The 7465-nt window shown below is 39.1% G+C and overlaps 1 pseudogene; it reads left to right on the top strand.

Moving 5' to 3' along the window:
- The first annotated feature begins 324 nt into the window (after positions 1–324).
- LOC100954589 lies at positions 325–6281 on the top strand (annotated as a pseudogene).
- The last annotated feature ends 1184 nt before the right edge of the window (positions 6282–7465 follow it).

Raw genomic sequence — 7465 nt, 5'->3', positions numbered from 1 at the left:
CACACAAAAATACCCAAGAACAAAAATAAACATCTCTCAACAAGATACCAACATATGTCAATGAAAACACAGCTGTGAGACACTAATATTCCAAGATTATGGCACCTTGCTCAGTGGTTTGTATAGTGTTGCCACTGTACAAACGTAATTCTCAGATCTCAAATAAATTTCTTTATAATTAGAAAAAGATTAAAAACTATGAAAATCACATTTGAAAACACACCCTTGCTTGCCAACATGGTGGCTCCCAGTTGGGACCAGATCATCCACTGCATGCTCTGGCTGTGGCTGGGGCTGTGGCTGTGGCTGTGCCTTAGCCAGGTAGCATTTAGTTGTACAATGTTTGCAGATCTATTTGAAGAGGATTATTCCAGTGTGCCAAGTAATCAGTGTGGACAAGGGAAAAAGTTAAATACTTAAGTTTTGGAGCCACCTGCTCCTAGAGAATTCACCAACATAAGCAGAATCAGAAATCAGGGTAGATCCTGTCACCTCAATTCCCTTCTTCAAACACTTCCATTTCACACCTGAATTCAGGAAGCTTTATTTTCTCTTGGCCCAGAGAGCTTGGTTTATTCAAAGATAAGGATAAGCCTGATGCAAAGGTTTGAGTCATACCATTGCAGTGACAGCACTTATATGCTCAGCTTCTGGTCCTGGACCATGAAGCTGCATGGACACAGTGCACTGACAGCTGTGAGGAGACCAGCAGTGAGATGAAGCAACATGATGTGCAGGAATTGAATTGAATTCTCTTTGGTGCTCTAAAAAATTCTTTAGTTGGAACCTCTGGCCATGACCTCATCAATCATCTGTAGCATGGAACTATCATTAAACTGATTGTTTGTAAATAACACAAGAATGGCAGGGAGAAGCAGGTGAATATGCCAGAGTATTTTAGTCGTATGTTAAATCATAAATTACAATTCCTGTAATTAAAGCTGTGTGCTATCCCACATGAGATTAAAGTGTTTATTAATTAATTAATTAATTAAATATTTTATTGCATTTTTACTCTTGCTGTACACCTAAGTCATAAAGTGTATAGTCTGGAGTTCTCCCTCTGAACTGAAGGAAGCAAATATCTTGGAACATAATCTTGGATTCAGTACTTGGAAAACGAATTTAGAGGATTTTACAAATAGAAGACTGTAGCCTCAGAAGACAAGCCAATGTCTTCATAGTTGGAATATTGTCATGAAGGCTAATTGGGAAGCTAATACAAATAAAGAATACTGAGGAATCTTCAAATTAACACAGATATATAATTAAATTTTAGATTTAGTTTGTTACTTTCCTTGTATCTAAATCATATGTATTATACACAGTTATTATAAACCTATTTTGATTAGTATCACCTTCAGTTTTTTCTAATGACTACCCATTTAATCAAACTAGAAATTAGAAATTAGAATTAGGTATTAGAAACTTGCTCATGTAAATATACTAGTCTCTGCTTGCCCTACAAATCTTATACACCCAGCGGTAATCTGTTAGTAAAATGGTCTATTCTGACAAGTTAAAAAAAGTTTAAGTGTTTGACTCTGAAAATTAAATGGTACTATCTGAATGTGTTCATTGATGTTTTGGAATTATGTATTTTTACTTGTTTTAATTTCCAAGAAAGCATTGCAGACAAAAAATTCTTTTTGGCCCCATAAGCTGTGCAAATAGAAGCCCTTTTTGGTCAGCTCAGTTTGGAAATACATAGTAATTAAGATGTTTGAGTCTGTCTTTGAGGTACTGTATGACTGATTTAGCTATAATGTAATAATTCACAAAATAATTTGAAAACAATGTATATAAGGCACATTATAAATTAAAGACATTAACTTTAAGCAAAAAAAAAGATTAAAAAGTGTTACCATTTGCTGTTTGGGTAACAGATTGACTTTCATCTGTATTTGTAGCTTTTGTTACTGCACAGCACAAACTTGTAAAAGCTATATCTCATAAATTTGTCAATCAAAGAGGCTATGTGTACTAATGCTTCCTGTTTCAGAGAGTGCGAACAGTTTTGATATTCAGTGAATCTCTACTGAGGTAGTCCTAAGGTTTCCCAGGGGGAAGCTCTTCCCACATAGTGAAATTTACCAGGATGTTGATTTCTTTTGGCCATTTGTCCTCATCCTCCAGACACTAGAGTAACACCTACCAGGTGTGTTCATGGAGTACCTTCATGAGAAGGCTATTGTCTAGAGAATCAGTAATCTGAGTATTTCCTTTACATGATAATTCTCTCTGCAACAACAGAACAAGGAAATCAGGCATTGAAAAATACTGATGAGTCAACTCTTTTTCTTCAATCTAGCATATAAGAGGTTGAAGAAAGAATTCATGTTCCAGTTGTCCTGTCACTCCAGCTACACAAGATTGTTTAGTCAGAGGTGAGAGTGAAGTATTAAGCAATGAATATGTAGCCCTGGTATTTTTTAGAAAGCCTTGGCCCACAGCATTCCATAGGTAAGGAGAGGGTAGACTACCCTTTGGACTGGGCATCCCTAAAGCCATTGTACCAAATAGTTGACTGTCCATAAAGAGATTACAGTCAAGAACCAAGTATTACCTGTGGACAATGTTGTGCCCATCTCAGGTTGCCAGAGTGCGTTGAGATCTGCATTTTCTCCCCCAGAGTCTCAAGGTCAGACTCCAGTGGTAGGTGGCATCCCTTAACAAGCATGCACCCACTTTTTCCCTTCAATTCCTGAGTTTCAGACTTACCTGTGCCTGGATGACTCTTTTAGCTTTTGTGTCACCAAGTCCTCTTGCTAACATGACCTCCCAGTCTGCCTTGAGTTTTACTACTGACCATTAATTCACCCTCAGAGGAATCTGGGGTGTCTTCCAGAATCTTTTCAGGAGTATGTGAGGAGGTTTAACATTGGCCTCCACCTGAAGGGTGGCAAACTAGAGCTTTCTTTAAGCCAAGAGCAGAGGAAGGCCACAGGTTTATAAAAGAGCCACCAGTGACACAGCAGGGGAAAAATCAATTTGAAACATTTTATTTGATTGAGAAAGTTCCAATTCAAAAAAGGCAGCAAGGAGAGCAGGTAGTCCCGATTGTACCACAATCAGAAATGGTCCAGTTTGGCCATTCCTTGTGAAAGAAAAAATACATTGCTAAAGGGCGGCAGCAGTTACACATACATAGTCTGTCATCTTATCTTAGCAACAAAAAGCCAAGAGGTATGAGGAGTAAATTAAAGACACAGAGGAAGGAGTGAAAACGTCAGGCAGTTAGAAAAAGAGGCTAGTGTTTAAAAGGACAAAGTTCACTCCTGTTTTTCTTTGCTTCATTTTCAAAGGAGTAACTCATAACCTTGAGTAGTAATCTCAAAAGCCATAACTAATGAAATACAGCTTCAGGCAGGCAGAATAAAATACAGAGCAGCAGATTTAACATTATTCTAGCAGATTCATGCTGAATAATTTATGTTTGTCACTTTCAGCAAATACACAGTAATCTGATGAGGTTTTAAACAAAGTCTTAAACAAAACTAACAATTGGAGATTCCCTTTTCAGTTAGGCCAACCTGTTCGCATACAAAATTTTTCATAAATTTACCTTTCCAAATATTATCCCTTAAATAGACCACTTTTGACATCCTAAAGCCCTGTTTGTCAGAAAATTTTCTTCTTGGACCAGTGTCTGTACTTTAAGCAAGGCACCACCCACATCCACCGGAGCTGGCAGGTTTGAACCCAACTTGGGACCAACAAACAAGGACAACTACAGTCAAGAAAATATTTGGGTGTGGTGATGGGTGCCTATTAATTCCAGCTACTTGGGAGGCTGAGGCAAGAGGATTGCTTAGCCCAAGAGTTTGAGGTTGCTGTGAGCTGTGATGTTACAGCACTTTACCCAGGGCGACAGCTTGAGACTCTATCTCAAAAAAAAAACCCTCTAAAACAAAAAAACAATATTTTCTTCCTAAACCATCAGGTTTTTTTTTTTTTTTGAGACAGAGCCTCAAGCTGTCCCCCTGGGTAGAGTGCCATGGCATTACAGCTCACAGCAACCTCCAACTCCTGGGCTCAAGCGAGTCTCCTGCCTCCGCCTCCCAAGTAGCTGGGACCACAGGCGCCCGCCACAACGCCCGGCTATTTTTTGGTTGCAGCCGTCATTGTTGTTTGGCAGGTCCGGGCTGGGGATTCGAACCCACCACCTTAGGTGTACATGGCTGGCGCCTTAGCCGGTTGAGCTATAGGTGCCGAGCCAACCATCAGGTATTTTAAGAGAAATATTGTTATTAGGTTTTGTCCAACACAAAATCATTATCTTTTCTTTTAGTGTTCCTTACCACCCATGTTTCTTCATATTCATTAGATTTTTCATATCTCTCTACTACATACTGGTTCCTTCTTGCTTTAAGTTTTTTTCCATTTTGAATGGAAATGTGATCCCAGTGAAGTCTTTTCTATTTAAAGGTCTGGGAAGGAGGCTTGTGGTTTTACAAGATTTAGCTCTCTATCTTAAAGTGCAGACTTCATCAAACAATGGGGTAGGCCAGCTGGAAAGCACTAAAAAAAATAAACAAGAGATCATCAATCAGGGAGCAGAGAGACTTTAGAGTACCCTATAGGTTAGTATTTTAACTTCCATTTTTAAGAAAGAAATAAGAGAAGGAAACAGAAGCCCTGAATATTCGGGAAGAGTAGAGGGGTGGCTCTAACTGCTATGAACATCAGTTTTGTTTACTGTGACACAGAGAGATAGCTACCTAACTGCCAGACTTCCCAGCATCTGACAGTAAACCTTCTGAAACTGGAGCATGTCTGCCAAACTAAATGAGTTCCAGAGAATCAGAGCTGGTTTAGGGATTTCACAGGGTCCAGAAGGCAAGTTTAATCTGCCATTTCCAGGAGATGGAAATGTCACTTCCAGGACATCTCTCTAGTTCTCAGGGGATGGTCCCAGCAGAGGCTGCTTCCTGAGCCATTCCTGACTCCAGGAACTCATACTCATTGTGCAGGAAGGGCTCTGGCCTGGTGTCTTCTTGCCTGACCCTAGAGTAACTCTGTTCCTAACAATCTTCTTCCCTAGTGGTAGCAACCATTTCAAAAGCTTCCTTCTGCTCTTGAGGACTGATGCTGGCCTGGCTTTCCCTTGCTGTCTCTTCATCCCAATCCTCCTTATCAAGACCTTAAAAATCTGCTTTAATGTTCTGCTTGTGGAGCTTGAGGCCCCTTTGTATGCTTTTGAATATCAGGCCCAACTGGGGGATGATGTGCATTGTGGAGATGAAAAAAAGGAGGAGGAGGAAATGGAGCAGGAGCAGGTAAGGAGCTACATTACCTGGAATGCAAAAAGAGTGAGAGCTGTAAGTGTAGTAAGTAATATGGATCAGGCAGCGTGGATTCAGAATGTCTAATTCAGAATGTCTTGCTGAAAATGTACACTTTCCTCCCAGATTTTGGCACTAAAATGTCACCTGGTGAAGGGATGTCAAGTGTGTGTCCCTGGTATTTGCTTCTAGGTGACGAGGCATAGTTACTGGTACCAACACAGTGGAGAAATGTGCAGAAAAAGTAGACACAAGTGAGCAAACGGTCAAAGTTTATTAAAAGACAGTACACTACAGAGAAGGAAGACATCTATCTTATCAAGTGGAGAACACCCTTGGTTAGTGAGAATTTTGCCCCTTCATGGTAATTTTCCAAATCTATGTTAAGTGGTGGTGGGGGTAATATTTACTATTTTTCCTGGAAAGGGGGAAAAATTCCTAAACGGAGAGTCCTCCCATTTCTATCCCTGGTAAAGCAATTTCCAGAAGTTCTCACAGTATTTGTAAACTGTGATAAAAGTGGTAAAAATTTTACTGGGTTTATAAAAATGGGTCACTTGAGGCTACTATCACCTTACTTGTATGCATGCTGCAAAGACCCATTTTGGCCTTGGCCATATCTCCACACTGTGGCCTCTGTACCTCTGAGAGTCATTTTTGTAAAGCAAACATCAGTTCAGTTTTTGAAAGCCTTCCTGAAATGCTTTTCTTTCTTGGCAGCCCACTCTGGTAATTTTGTTGCTTCTTATTATGGAGAAGGGATCCCCTAGAATCATCTGCCCCTGTCTCTTCTTAGCCCTGCGGAGCAGGATAAACACAACTTTAAGACATCGTTAACATTTGTCGAGTATTTTTACCATTTGAGTTGATTAGAAAAGTATGAGAAGTATTTAAAGACATTGCCATATTCTTCATATATATAGACTATGAATTCTGTAATGTACTGAAATGTGTGAAACCTGGTTATAAGATTCGATGCTGTCTTCACAGTTGTAGGGGTCATCTCTGTCAAAAATTTCATATAGAAAATGGTTTGAGCAGAAGTTAAACACTTGTCCCCTTCTTCACATTTATAGCCTTTCTGTTCAACATGAATTCTACTGTATACAGAAAACTGTGATTACTGGCATAAATTCCACACACCTTCATTCTGTGATTTTTCTTCAGCATGATTTCTCTTATGTATACTAAGGGCCAAAAACCAGTTAAAACGTTTGCCATGTTATTCTCATTTGTAAGATTTCTCTCCAATATGAATTTTCTTACATGTACTAAAGTTTGAGCTCCAGTTAAGTGCATTTCCACACTGTTCACAGTTGTAGGATTTCTCTCCAGTGTAAATTCTTATAAGCTTAGTACATTACGAACACCAAGTAAGGTATTGCCATACTCTTCATATTTCTAAGACTACACATGTTATCTCATTTTTTTTTTTTTAATGGACAGGCTGGTTTGATCCTGAGTTAAAGGGTTTGCCACACTATTCATATTTGTAATGTTTCTCTCCTGAATGAATTTTTTTATGTACAGAAAGATGTGCGTACTGGCTAAAGAATTTGCCACATTGTTGACACTCATAGGGTTTCTCCCCAGAATGAATCCTTTTATGTGTACAAAGAGTTGAGTAACGATTAAAGGCTTTTCCACATTCGAGACATTTGTAGGGTTTTTCCCCAGAATGAATTCTTTGATGTGCAGAGAAGGTTGAGTAATGCTTAAAAGTGTTTCCACATTCTTCACATTTGTAGGGTTTCTCTCCAGAATGAATTCTTTTATGTACAGTAAGTTGTGAGTGCTGGATAAAGGCTTTGCCACATTCTTCACATTTGTAGAGTTTCTCCCTAGAATGAATTCTTTTATGTACAGAGAGATATGAGGATTTGCTAAAGGATTTGCCACATTCTTGACATTTGTAGGGTTTCTCTCCAGAATGAATTCTTTTATGTACAGAAAGGGCTGAGTACTGGCTAAAGGCTTTGCTACATTCTCCACATTTATAGGGTTTCTCCCCAGAATGACTTCTTTTATGTACAGAAAGGGTTAGGTAATGCTTAAAGGCTTTTCCACATTCTTCACATTTGTATGGTTTCTCTCCAGAATGAATTCTTTGATGTACAGAGAGGTGGGAGTACTGAATAAAGGATTTGCCACATTCTTCACATTTATAGGGTTTCTCTCCA

Source organism: Otolemur garnettii, unplaced genomic scaffold (assembly GCF_000181295.1).
Source record: "Otolemur garnettii isolate 467f Iridium unplaced genomic scaffold, OtoGar3 scaffold00305, whole genome shotgun sequence".
Classification (NCBI taxonomy): Eukaryota; Metazoa; Chordata; class Mammalia; order Primates; family Galagidae; genus Otolemur; species Otolemur garnettii.
Note: the sequence above shows the minus strand (reverse complement) of the source record. Positions and strands in the feature narration are given on the sequence as shown.